The following is a 15,264-nucleotide window of genomic DNA, read 5'->3' as shown; positions in this document are numbered from 1 at the left end:
ACGCTTTCTACCAAAAGAAAAACCTAGCTGGTCTTCTGAAATCCCTAACAGTAAAGTTCATTGACAAACCTATCCATGCACAAAGAACTTCCCATTAGGATTTTAGAGCTTCCCTCTTAAATATGGACATGGAATCACATTAGAAGAAAGCTTCCGTAATAAGAAACTATAACAAACAGAAAGAAACATCTAATGCAGGAACAGAAGAAATTATCAAAGATAATATAATTAATATCCTCTTAGAGATAAGAGAAAATTAATGTGAAGTGTTCCATGCATAGACATCCTGGCAAACACTTCATTTTTTCTCAAACATATTGGTCCCTTTAACTTTCTTTAACTTTTGTATTTTAAAGTAATTTCAGGTTTACAGAAAATTTGTAAAAAATAATAGAGTTTCTGTGTATCTTTCACCCTACTTACTGTTCTTTGACTGGAGGGCACTACAGGAAATGAGCATTAATATGATCCTCTTAAAAAAAATGATCCTCTTAATTCAACTGTATACATTAGTCAAATTCTACTAGTTTTTCCACTAATGTGATAGCTGAAATAAATGTGAAAGGGTTAAACATAATAGGCAGAAGTTTTTGAGAAAATAGAACAAAAAAAGACAGAGGTAAATAATAATAGAGAAAAAGATAAAATTATAAGATTAATCAAAAAAATTTTAATTAGATTAATTCGAGAAGTTAAATATTAATTCCAGAAAAAGAAAATGGTTTGGAGGAAATTAGCAAAAAGTTAACACATGAAAATCCCCTAGAAAGTTAAGGACAAGAGCCTACCAATTACTTGGCACATTTGCCACAAAAGACTCACAGACATTATTGTGAAATTTCAGAATAGCAAAGATTAAAAAAAAACCTAAAACAAGAAAATAGGTCACAAAGAATCAGCAACACTGGAAGCTAGAAAACACTGAGGCAAAGCTTTAAAAATATTTAATGAAAATTTTAATCTTGGGATGCCTGGCTTAGGGCATGATCCTGCAGTCCCTGGATCAAGTCCCACATTGGGCTCCCTGCATGGAGCCTGCTTCTCCCTCTGCCTGTGTCTCTGCCTCTCTCTCTCTCTCTCTTTCTCTGTGTCTCTCATGAATAAATAAAATATTTTTTAAAAAAAGAGAAAAAGAGCAAATTTTAATCTAGGATACTATAATAGACAAGTATAAATGAAAAAATATAGTCTCATACAGTAGAGTCTCAAAAAATTTATTTCCCATGCATCCTTTTTCAGGATGCTGCTAAACATGTATTTCACCAAAACAAGAGAATAAACTAGGAAAAAAAAAAACAGAAAACAAAAAGACAGGCATCTAATACAGTGCAAAGGCTATAGGAATTCTGGGGCACCTGGGTGGCTCAGTGGTTGAGCATCTGCCTTTGGCTCAGGTTATGATCCCGGGGTCCTGGGATGGGGTCCAATGAGTCCCACATTGGGCTTCCTGCATGGAGCCTGCTTCTCCCTCTGCCTATGTCTCTGCCTCTCTCTGTGTCTCTCATGAATAAATAAATCTTTGGGCAGCCCGGGTAGCTCAGCAGTTTAGTGCCTGCCTTCAGCCCAGGGCCTGATCCTGGAGACCCGGGATCGAGTCCCACGTCGGGCTCCCTGCATGGAGCCTACTTCTCCCTCTGCCTGTGTCTCTGCCTCTCTCTCCCTGTCTGTGTGTCATGAATAAGTAAATAAAATCTTTAAAAAAATAAAATAAAATCTTTTAAAAAAAGTCTATAGGAATTCTGAGGATGACAACAGAAAGAAGTATCGGCATGAAGAGAACAATCAGTCTAGAATTAGAGCAAGATTCTCTAATTCTCTAATCAGGATTATTCCCTGTAGAAGAAGTAATTTTTATTTGTGTAGTAAGTTGTATTAAGTATCTTACAGAACTACTGAAAGATATAGGGAGACTTAAACATAAATTTGAAGAAAATTGAATGAATAGGGGACATGAAGCAATTAGTAAAAAACAGTTTAAAAAAAGAACATAATTATAATATACCACTTGGCTCATTAGTGAACAGTATTTACATAAGCATAATAATTAAAATAATTAACATAAATTTAAGCAAAGCTTATGATATAAAGAGGATAGGCAAGGAAATAAAAGAAATATAAGAGGTCAAGTCCTTATCTATAATAAAGAAGTCATTAGATAATGAAATTTTGAGTTAATAACGATAGAAATACAGAAATAAATGCTAGAAGAAACAACTCATACAAATGAATGTGACCATTTTTGAAAAAGTGAAATAGGAGTGGAGTGGCAGGGGAGGAGGACTGTGTTGAAGCCCTTTTTTCCTTACCCTTTAACCACAATTCGATTTTTTAAACTAGGTATATAAATACTATAATAAAAATAAAAATTAACTTCAAAAATGCAATGAACACCAGATTGTTTCCAGCCAAGATATACCAGGCAAATGTGACCAGCATAGGGAAAAAAAACCAGGATGATATTAATAAGAAAATAAATTTCAAAGTAAAAAGCATTAAACAAGACAGAGAAGTCCAGTTGATTGTGAAAAAAGGCTAAATATAATATGAATAAGTCTAATAATGTGACATCAGAAATATAAAGTAGGATGGGACACCTGGGTGGCTCAGCAGTTGAGGCTCGGGGTGTGATCCCATGGTCCTGGGATCAAGTGCCACATCAGGCTTCCTGTGTGGAGCCTGCTTCTCCCTCTGCCTGTGTCTCTTCCTCTCTTTCTGTGTGTCTCTCATGAATAATTAAGTAAAATCTTTTTTGTGTGTGTGTATGTATATGTATACATATATGTGTATACACACACACACACACACATATATAAAGTAGGGGCGCCTGGCTGGCTCAGTTGGAGGAGCTGCCACTCTTGATCTCGGAGTTGTGAGTATGATCCCTCCAGGCAGTATAGAGATTACTTAAATAAAACTTTAAAAAATAAAATAGGAGCACCTGGATGGCTCAGTCAGTTGAATGACTCTTGATTTCAGCTCAGGTCAGGATCTCAGGTTTGTGAGATTGAGCCCTGTGTCAGGCTATCCACTCAGTGGGGAGTCTGCTCAAGATTCTCTTTCACTCTCCCTCTGCCCAATCTCCCAGCTCTCACTAACTCTAAATCTCTTTAAGAATCATTTCATTAATTACATGAGTAAGTCAGTGTAATAATGTAACATCAAAAGTATAAAGTAGGGGCACCTGGCTGGCTCATTTGAAAGTGTGCAACTCTTGATCTCAGGGTCATGAATTTGAGCCCCATCTAGGGTGTAGAGATTACTTAATAAAAATAAAAAACTTAAAATATATATATATATAAACACTGCTGAAAATTAACCAAGAGAAAGAAACACGGCTGTGATAGGAGATTTTAATATCATAATCATAACTCAGATCTGCATAAATAAGACCTAAAAACACTATAAATGAATAATACATAGGAATTTCATGCCTTACAAAGAGAAAGGTACATGTTTTCTAACACTTACAAAAGTTGATAATAAGACACAAATTTCTATAAATTCAATAAAATATACTGGCCATTTTCACTATGATGAGTTACGTGTATGAAAGAAGAGCATTGTGCAAGGCAGAAGTATTGAGAGACTGACCCCAGTCAGCAAGGTTGCCTACTGAAACAGCAACAAAGAGTTGTTACAGCCTAGATGATGATGCCTTAAGGGATCTATATCCTGGGCATGGCAGTCCCCACCCCTTCTCAAACCACAGCATGAGCTACAACCACTCTCCATTCCTCTATTTTTTTTCCATCTATCTAAATATTACCAACCATCTTTTTTTTTAAGTTTTTTTTTATTTTTATTTATGATAGAGAGAGAGAGAGAGAGAGAGGCAGAGACACAGGCAGAGGGAGAAGCAGGCTCCATGCACCGGGAGCCTGATGTGGGATTCGATCCCGGGTCTCCAGGATCACGCCCTGGGCCTAAGGCAGGCGCCAAACCGCTGCGCCACCCAGGGATCCCATTACCAACCATCTTTAGCTGATGATACCCTTGGGAGAAAATCTTCTCAAGGCAAAAACCACAAAACATCAGAGAACAACAACACAATAAGTAATATGTGAGAGGAATAGCAATGAGATATAATCAACATATAACATATTAGTTTCAGTTGTAAAACATATGTATATATTATGAAATGATCATCACAGTAAGTCTATTTAACATCCAAAAAACCTCACATACTTAAATTTTTCTTTCTTATAATCAGAACTTTTAAGATCAACTCTCTTAGCAACTTTCAAATATGTAGTATGGTATTATTAATTATAGTCACCATGCTGTACATTAGTGGTCCACTTAGAAATGTCTTCTATATCTTTGTATATTAAAGCAGTTATTTTTGCTTACTTTTCCATTAGTCAGACTTAAGATTCCATCAATTTGAGTTACACAACTAAATCAGATAAAATATATTGAAATTTTTTAGCCATTCTTTCTTGAGTACTTCAGACTTTAGTTACACCTCTCATGAAAGTGTTGTTTCATACAACACCCAACAGAGTGTGTATCTGTTGCTTATCTTTAAAACTTAGAATGAACACATTAGTGACATTTTAAAGTATTTGTAAATTGCAAAATTCTGTATCTTCCTTCATTCTTTCTGCAGCGAAATGTTCTTAACCTAAACTCTATAGCTCTTCATTGCAATGTGGAAAAGGCCTCCTATTTAATCTTGTAAACCTTTAAGGAAGAGACTTTTATGTCATTCAGGAAATTTTAACCAAGGTTTATTTAAATCCCTCCTCTCTCAACTTTAAAAATTGGCCAAAATGATTTTTACCTGAAAAATATTTATAGGTTACATTTTCTATTTTATACTATCAATTTTGATGTTTTCATAAATACCATTTTACATTATTTCATAATGCTTATCCTACTTGGAGATTACCTCAACTCCTTTATTTTCACTCTCTGTCTTGACTTTTGATATATTTTTTAATCTTTCTTGAATGCTCTTTAAGAAAGTTTCTTTAATAAGCAGGGAGTCAAAATCAAATCAGTTTGTTTATCCTTCTAATCTGACAAATTAGAAGATTAAATTGAAACTATACCTAAAATTAAAAACTTTAAATTATAATGGATTAAAATTATTCATTACTGTTTCTGACTCATACTACTATGTACTGTGAAATCTGGCAGAATTAAAACAAATTATGGGCCATAGTTAATTAATAAATCAAATAAGTTGCTCCTTGCATAGACATGTCATGTGGACTCTACCATATGACAAGCCTTAAGTAACACCTCATTCTCAGTTCAATTTATCAGCATTTATTAAACATTACATTTGAAAATATTTGAAGTGCTATGAATATATTTCACCCTCAAATACATTCAGCTCTGCTCATGCCCTGAGCCCCTAATTTTTTCCTAATTTTAACTATTACTTGTAATGTTATATTTAAAAATTTTGGGGATGCCTGGGTGGCTCAGCCAAGAATCTGACTTCGGCTCAGATCCCCATGAGGAGCTCCCTGTGAGGAGCCTGCTTCTCCCTCTGCCCATGTCTCTGCCACTCTCTCCATGTCTCTCGTGAAAAATAAATCTTTAAAAAAATTTTCATGTGTGAACATTTAGTGGACTCAAAGGTACCACTTCTACATTTTTATTTTTTATACATTTTTAAATGTAGTAAAATTATTAATGGGGAACAAGGCAAGGCAAGGCATTTCTCCATTTCAACATTGTACTAGAAGTCGTAGCTAATGCGGAAAGACAAGAAAAGGAAACAAAAGTACAACAGATTGGGAAGGAAAAAATAAAACTGCCTTTGTTTGCAGATGACATGATCATCTACGTAGAAAATCCAAAAGAACTGACAAAAAAACTCCTGGAAGTAAAAGCAACTTATAACAAGACTGCAGGATATAAGGTTAATATGCAAAAGTCAACTGCTTTTCTGCTTACCAGCAATATTTTAATAAAAAAAATGAAATATTTAGGTATAAATCTAACAAAATATGTACAAGGTCTAGATGACAAAAATTACAAAACTCTGATGAAATCAAAGAAGAACTAAATAAATGGAGAAATATTCCATGTGCATGGATAGGAAGACACCATATTGTCAAGATGTTCATTCTTCCCAACTTTATCTACAAGTTCAAAACAATCCCAGTCAAAATTTCAGCATGTTATTTTGTGGATATTGACAAACAGATTTTAAAGTTTATATGGAAAGGCAAAAGATCCAGAATAGCTAACACAGTATTAAAGGAAAAGAACAAAGTCAGAGAACTGATACTACTCAACTTCAAGACACTATAAAGCTATAGTAAGACAATGTGATATTAGTAAAAGAACAGACAAATAAATCAATGTAATAGAATAGAGAGCCCAGAAATTGACCCATAGGTAGTCAACTAATTTTTGACAGAGAAGCAAATGCAATACAATGGAGAAAAGATAATATTTTCAACAAATGATGCTGGAACAACCAGACTTCCACATACAGAAAAGTAAATCTAGACACAGGTGTTACACTTCTCACAAAAATTAGTTCAAAGGTGATCACAGATCTAAATGTAAAACATAGAACTGTAAAACTCCAGAAAATAACATAGGAGAAAAACCTAAATGACCATGAGTTTGACAATGACTTTTTAAAGATTTTATTTATTCATTTGAGAGAGAGAGAGTGAGTGTACGTGCATGCATGAGCAGCGGGGAGGGGCAGAAGTAGAGGGAGAAGCAGACTCCCCACTGAGCAAGGTACCCCATGCAGGGCTTGATCCCAAGACTCCGGGATCATGACCTGACCTAAAGGCAGACGCTTAACCTACTGAGCCACCCAGGCAGCCCACCAATGGCTTTTTCATATACAACACCAAAGGCATGATTTATGAGAGAAATAATTGATAAGTTGGGCTTCATTATAATTAAAAACTTCAACTCTGTGAAAGACAGTGTCAAGAAAATGAAAAGACAAGCCATAGATTGAGAGAAAACAAAAATATATCTGATAAATGTTAAACAAAATATACAGAAAATTCTTAAAACTGAACAATAATGAACTGATTTAAAAATGGGGCTAAGGCCTTAATAGACACCTCACCAAAGAAGATATACAAATGGCAAATAAGCATATGAAAAGATACTTAACATTGTATGTCATTAGGGAATTGCAAAATTTTTTTATAAAGATTTTATTTATTCATGAGAGACAGAGGCAGAGACACAGGCAGAGGGAGAGGCAGGCTTTCCACAGAAAACCTGATGCAGGACTTGATCCTGGAACTCCAGGATCACAACCTGAGCCAAAGGCAGACATTCAACCACTGAGCCACTCAAGCATCCTGGGAATTGCAAATTAAAACAAGATACCACTACACACCTATTACAATGTCAAAAATCCAGAACATTGACAGTACCAAATCCTGACAGGGATGTAGAGCAATGGGAATTCTCATTCATTGCTGGTAGAATTCAAAATGGTACAACCAGTTTGGAAGTTCATTATGAAACTAACCATATACTTACCATGGAATCTAACCACACTTTCATACATTCACCCAATGAGATGAAAACAAGTGTGCATGCAAAAACCTGCAAACATGTTTATAGCAGCTTAATTAATAATTGTCAAAACTTGGAAGCAACCAAGATTTCCTTTGGTAAATGAATGGGATAAATAGATTGTGGTACATCCAAACAATGGAATATTATGTAGCAATAAAAAGAAATATGCTATAAAGCCATGAAAGACATGGAGGAACCTTAAATACATATTATTAGGTGAAAGAAGCCAGTCTATGTACTATATGATTTCAACTATATAACATTTAGAAAAAGTTAAACTATGGATACAGTGAAAAAGTGAGTGGTTGCTAGGGGGTGAGGAAGAGAGGGGTGAATAGAGTGTAGAGAATTTTTAGGTAGTATAAAGATGGATACACATCATTATACATTTGTCAAAACCCATAGAACAGAATGTATAACACCATGAGAAAATCCTAATGTAAACTATGGACCTTGGGTAATTATGATGTGTCAGTGTAGGTTCATCAGTTGTAACAAATGCACCATTCTGACTGCCAGATATTAATGGAGGAGATTACCCATGTATGGGGGGGGTTAGGGAGTGTATGGTAACTCTGTACTTTTCTCACCTATTTTTGCTATGAACTTAAAGCTGTTCCAAAAAATAAAGACTGGGTTTTTTAAATTATTAAGGTACTCAGGTTCTAATCTATTCTTTAATTATTCATTTGCTATGTTCAGTAGTATAATCAGTTGTGGATGTGCCCCATATAAAAATAAACATCGAAATACTGTCAATAATTATTTCCTGTTAGTAAATAATTATACTGTAATAATTGTGACATTCTTTTCTTTGTACTTACACCTGCTTTAAAAAATAATGTGTATTATACATAATACACATATTACATATTATATTTACTCATTACAATGTATAATTGGTGAAATTTTGTGTTTTCTACACAAATGGCAATTCATATTGCATTAAGACAGCCAAACTGAATATTAATGTCACTTTTTATACTTGAAATGTTAATGGTGACTATGTACAAGATACGGAGTCTATATGTTGTCATGAACTTTTGTAGCAAAAAAGTTACATACTGATTTCATAATGGTATTATAGAATAATCACCTCCAATCATTCACATTTAATATTTGAGTTCAAGGAAAAGAGTTACTAAGATTCTGCATTGAGTTTTAAAGTTAATCTGGTCCAAAGATACCCCCTAAAAAGGCTGTGGATAAAAATGTTAAAGTATAACTTGTTTCCTTTATAATACTATATATTTTACATTTAAAAACATGGTTCTGAAATGGGGTTCCATATACCTCTGTATACTGCCAAAGGAGTCCATGGTACACATACACAAAAACAATAACTTCTTGCAACTATTTATGAAAATCTATCTTGTACCCATAATGTTAGAGAGAGAAGAAACAAAAATTAAAAAACAAAAAGTTTGCCTCTGTGTTAGAGTCACTTTATTTCATTTTTAACATAAATTTTTGCAAGGAGGAATGTCTTTAGCCACATGTCCCTAATTGTAAGAGCTTTTAAGTCTTCTATACTGGTTGAGGCTATTCTAACTAGATAAGCATACAGGAAGAAGGTTGACAAGGAATACCAACCAGACATTGCAAATACAGTTTACCACATTAAATAAACACAATTTTCTACAAGTATCCTAACGAATGTAGTTTTCTATTTAAAAATCACTAATAGTCTCTGTTAAAAAGTCAAGGCCTTGAAAATACTAGAAACAAACTTCAATATTTTTGGTGCTTTTGTAGAGACAGAAAACTCAATTTCTGATGGTAAAACATAGTAAGTTAAAGATTTAACTTAAACATTTTGGTAACTAGTGCCCAGATACTCTCTAATCTTATATATCTAAACATGTGCCTAGTTAATCCTGTTCTTTGTAGTCTCAAAAACATTAGTTTCAATAGCTTGGTTTCTCTCAAGGTTTCTATTAAGCTTGTAATGTCTGATTTTGACTTCCATTTAATCAAAGTGAATCCAATATATTTGAGGTTGGTGATCATTTATTTCCATAAAATGGAGTATATACATTCTTTAAATTTAAGGCATCTTATTAAGGTTTTCTTTCATGGATTATCAGAAGTTCTTGGCCTGAAAATTTATTTGCAGCCTGAACAGGTCAACAAACTTTATATAAGGGCCCAATAGTAAATATTTTTAGCTTTGAGGGTACACAGTTTCTATCTCAACTATTTGATACTTGTAGCATAAAAACCACCACAGATAAAATATAAACCATGAGCTGACTGTGTGCCAGTAAAACTTTATTTACAGAAACAAAAGATGGGCCAGACTTGGCCTGAAGCCATAATTTCACAACTTTTGGGTTAGCCCATTGCTGAGCCCATGTATTCTTATAGAGTATAATGTAAAATACAGTACAAATGCTTTGCTATGTTTCCATTTTTAATTATTTCTTTTTAATCTGTTTTTAACTTGAGTTTTTGACCCTGGGTCTCTGGACTGCTTTAATATTTAAATTTGTCTTGCATAAGTTCTTACCATCCAAAACAGTTAATCGTTGTGGAGATAAGTGAGGATAAAGATAATTTGAGATATTTATTAATGAATGTGCAAAGACAGATATTAGATGATACAGTATTCTAAGCCAATGTATGCTTCTTTTATGAGGGGAAAGCTATCTCATTGTGTGGCACATTGTATTTGCATATCTAGTTAATGTATTTATTTCCATTCTGAGTTTGAGTACTTAATTCCCTTGCATTCTGAGTCTATAATTTCCTCTAATTGGACATTTTTTTCTCATTTTACTCAATCTTCTTTCTTTCCCCTTAGCACACAGATTACTTGGATGAGCATCTTCTTTTTCACAACATAAGAACTCATCAAATCTTAATCCCTTACACAATTGTTTCCTAAACTTTTTTTGGATAACATCATCCCCTACTTTAAGGATATATGATAACAAGCTCATTATGTTACATACTTCACTAATGATATTTTAAATTTATCTGTTTTGGAAAGGCAAGAAGGAAGAATATAGGGGTGTCTTTTTCATTCCATATGAAATTATTGTTCCTTCAGTATTGAGATCTATTCAGACTACTCATGTAAGATTTATTGCCAAGATTTGATGACTTGGCCAAATTCCAAGGGTCTTGTCCTAGTTCTTGTCCTCTTAGATTCTCTTTAATTTAATACTGTCAACAGCCTATGCTCAAATTTTATTCTCACATGTCATTCTCTTGCCTTACATTCAGTTTGAGTTTTCAGTATCTCTTTTAAAAGTATAATAATTTTTCTTTTACCAACTACTAATCCTGGCATGATTCCCTTTGCCCTGTAAACTATTTTATAAGGGAGTTTTCCTGTTTTCTGCTGCACTTTAATAGTGTTTAATAGGAAATCTGACCTTAGTGCTCTGATTCTCTTCCTAATTTAACAACAACAACAAAAACCAACAACAAAAACCTGAATGAGTGGTCACTCCCTCCTATAACTCAAAATCAGGAATACACAGTTTTTTACATTTTATTTTCAAAATGCAAACCTCTTCATGTTCCTAAAATCAAAACAATACCAATGATTTTTCTGATGCTACATGGTCTACTTATTTTATGTCCCTTTTTCAGCTCACTAACTTCATAAAAATAGTATATCATTTGTCTTTCCATTACCAAATCCTTTTTAAGATGTATTATATCCTAACCAGATTACTATGGATTTCTTCAAGAGTTCTCTATCTCAGTTTCCATCCTTCACTCATGAATACAATCTGAATTTAGTCTTTTTTAATCTGAAGTAACTTTTTCCTTCTTAATCACCCTCATCAACTATTATCCACATCCTTTCCAAATTCCTTACCATTAAATATTATATCCTTCCTTCAGTATTCCCATATTTATCAACCTTAATTATTTATATACAACTATTTCTAGTTCTTTTCTTTGAGCTATAATGAAGCAAGACTGCTCCTGTTCTCTCTAGACATATGAAGTCTTCAAGCAATTCCACTTACATAGAACAGTTTGGCTTCACTTCTCTATTTTTCCTGAGAGTACGAGAGCATATTGCCAATAAGCTGTGAGTAGCTAACCAGGCTTGAATAGCTGTATATTACCAAAAATTTGATTCGTTTACCAGATATTTATTGAGTACCTCCATGTGCTAGCCAGTATTCTGGATATTGAGAATAAAGCAATGAACAATACTGAGTGGTATTGGACAGTATTGAACAAGCCAGAGAAAACCAGCCCAGTCTTTAGAGTTTAACAAACGAGATGATCTTGAACCCTTAGAGTCACGCTGTCCCCAATATAGTAACCACTTGCCACATAAGGCCAATTTCAATTTTAAATTTATTCAAATTAAATGAAATTTAAAACTCAGTTCCTCAAGTGCAACTAGCCACATTTTAAGTGCTAAATAGCCCCGTGTGGCTAGTGGCTACCATATTTGACAGTGTCGATATAGAACTTTTGCATCAAGTTCTATCAGACAATACTGCTCTCTAGAGATACTGGAACAAATATGGAAAATTTTGAACCTATCTAAAATTTAAAAATATGTCATGGGACAGCTTGGTTACCTAAATTAGTAGCTGGCCAACACTCAAAGTGCCAAAAAGATAGTAGCAACCAGATGTTTCTTTGACCCAAACTAAATCTTAACACACACACAACTCTCAGGATGACACAGATACATGGAATTACTCTATTATATGGCTTCCCTACCATTGCCAGGTTGAAGGTACCCTTTGGATTTTGAACAACTTTCTAAATAGCCTTCTGCCAAACCCACTCCCTTTTAAAAGCATGTTTTTAAAACTCACCTAATAATGTTTTCAAAAATAGAAGGAATGTTTTAACTCACTTGTTTCTGTGTTAACCTGTTCCTTATTTTTATATACTAAGCATTGTACTGTGACACTAGATTAGAGATTGTCTAAACTAGATTGTAAGCTCTCAGAGAGCAGGAAGCATGTCTTTCCTGAGTTCTGGAGCCCTCCTTAATCTCTAGTGTCTCACTTCTTAACACTCTAATTAGTGTACATGTTCTGCAAATATTTAGTAAATGCTCATTAATGTCCTATATTTATCTACCCTAACTTGTTCTTTTTCTTTCCTGTTCAGTCTTTCTGATCTGTATTTTCTTTCTCTTTGCTTAACAGACAGTGTGGAGCATTCATTATTAAGACAATTGGGCAGCTCTAGTCCAGCTCAACTGATTTCTTGTCCAATGATCCTTGTGTGGCCAAGATCCAGCTTCAACGAACCGGCTAGAAGCTGCCCGTTGTGACACTTAGGGTTAGTTAATACCTCGCCAAACTTATTTATTCCATTATAAGCTGTCTAAATTTGATGAAATTTGCTTTTTCAGCTGTTCTACAAAACTGTTTAGGTAGTTGTGGCATGTTGGTTTGTTTATGTGTTAATCTAACTGTAGTGACATTTTCTACATGTTTTATCCATTCCATAAATAATAACCACATTGGTAATAGTGAGGTGTCTCATATTCTCTGCTTTGTGTTATTTCTTTTCCTTTCAGTCCTTTAGAAGTAATGTTTAATAGTATTTGCTATTTATTTTAATATTTGGGATGAGAGGCCTTTTTTTTTATAAGAGGCCTTTCTAATAGAATTTTAATACTTTCATGCGTTTTAGGATAAGTACATTTGATCTTAATGATTCAATTCCACTACTTACTATTCTTGTCATTTAATATGCTTTTGTCTAAGTTTTTATTTATTTGTTACTGATACTCCTTATTTAATTCTGCTTCTGCCATGCATTTCAAACTTTGAGTAATGTTTATACTTCTTTTTTTATAACATTTTCCAAATATTAGAAACAATTCAACATGATCAGTGTTCTTACTTTTTCTTGTGATTAATTTGACTACATTAAACTTTTTCTCTCATATTTGTGATAACACTGCAGCCTTCCTATAAGCCATTTGATATCCAAATTTATATAATATGGATCACCTACTAGAATTATTTTGATAAAAGAAGAGCTCACCTCTGACATGATTCCATAACACTGACTGATACTCCATTGTATTTTGGTGTTCTCTGAATGCTTTAATCTTTTGAACTTTTCTTCTTATAGTTACCAATATATTCAATTATAGATGTTATTAATATTTAAAAAGATAATTATTTTCATAAAAAGCAAAATTATTTCTCACAACAAAAGAAAACTGATTCTAAAGCTAATTCTTATTATAAAATTGGAAAACAGGTGGGAAGGAAAAGCCACGGTTCAAAAGTTACAGAACAGAGGTTAAGTATTTTTAATCACTAAAGTTACTGTAATAATATTTAAAAATCCATTGTACATTCATTTGCAGTTCTTTTACTGACTTCCTAATTTTAGGAAAGAAGAGGAAAATCCATAAATATTGGCATTACCCTAATAAATCTATCTTTACTTTCCCCTTTTCCATCCCCAAACGTATTACATGTTGAACAGCAAAGCAGAAATGAGAGGACTTAGATCCCAAAGATTTTCCTGGTGAGTCAAAGAGAGTGGTTTTTTTGAAACCATAATGAATATGTTTGCCATCCAAGTGGTTTCAGGAGTAGAGCAGGACTATATGATTATATACTAGCATACAAGTATCCCATGTACATTAATTATTCTCAGTTTTTAGAAACATAAATAAATAAGTCCCACAAAGAAATTTCAAGTTTTTGTTCTGTAAGTAAACATTAACCACTGATGTTAGAGATCTTTTAATAGCACTGTCCTTGAGAACAAAAAAAGTTACTGTTTTGATTTTCAAAATGTTAAACATGATGCTAAACAAATCCTGGACTGTTAATAAAAGTTAATGATGTATTATTAGATAAGGAATTTTGATAATAATTGATACCCAAGTGTGTTTCTTCCACAGAGCTGTATAGATTATATGCATACACACATATACTATACATATTTATATATGCAATGTATAAATTATATACATTTCACATTATATATACACATACATATATAATTCATACATATACATTTTCTTAGAATTTAACTTTATTTTGAGAAGCTAATTAAAACTGAAGAATTTATTGTCAACCTATATATATGGAGAACGTCATCAACTTTCTTTATGGCCTAGCCTGATAGACCAGACATGTTACATGTTACTTCTAAAAACATAATGAAAGGGTAAAGATTCTTACAAAAAGTAAGTAAAGCCGATTTTATTTTTTCTTTTTTGTAGTATATCTTCTATAAATAAATTTGAAAAGTTTTTATTTACCTAGCTCCCATTTTGAAAGGCCAATCTGAAGATATCTGCAATTCACTGTGTTAGTGAAATGGATAATATAAATAATAGTACATGTACCAATCAGAAAGTAGTAACTTTGCAATCTGTTTTCCCAAAATCTCTAATACAATCAAGATAGAAAGATGGTAGCATGTCAAAAGATAAAGGATCTTGGAAAACTAAGACCTTACCTTAACTTCCTTTCCTGTCAGCTGATTTCAGAAGGTAGCTTAGGAAAGAGGTATGATTTCGTTTCTAAAACTGCTTTATACATTTCTGCCAATAATGGCAGTACAATATTTTCAAACAAATTTATACATAACTCCTAGGTGTAGGGAGTGTGTTTTATGGATTTATGCTATATTTAACTAAAATAATGAATTGGGGTCATATACATAAAAAATTTTTATATCTTTTCCAGAAGTAGTGCTTAGATAGTATTAAAATATAGAATCAAAGGACTAGAAAAGACTTTACAGGGACATCCAATCCAACTTGATATCATG

Source organism: Nyctereutes procyonoides, unplaced genomic scaffold, assembly GCF_905146905.1.
Source record: "Nyctereutes procyonoides isolate TBG_1078 unplaced genomic scaffold, NYPRO_anot_genome, whole genome shotgun sequence".
Taxonomy (NCBI): Eukaryota; Metazoa; Chordata; class Mammalia; order Carnivora; family Canidae; genus Nyctereutes; species Nyctereutes procyonoides.
This window is presented reverse-complemented; position numbering follows the sequence as displayed.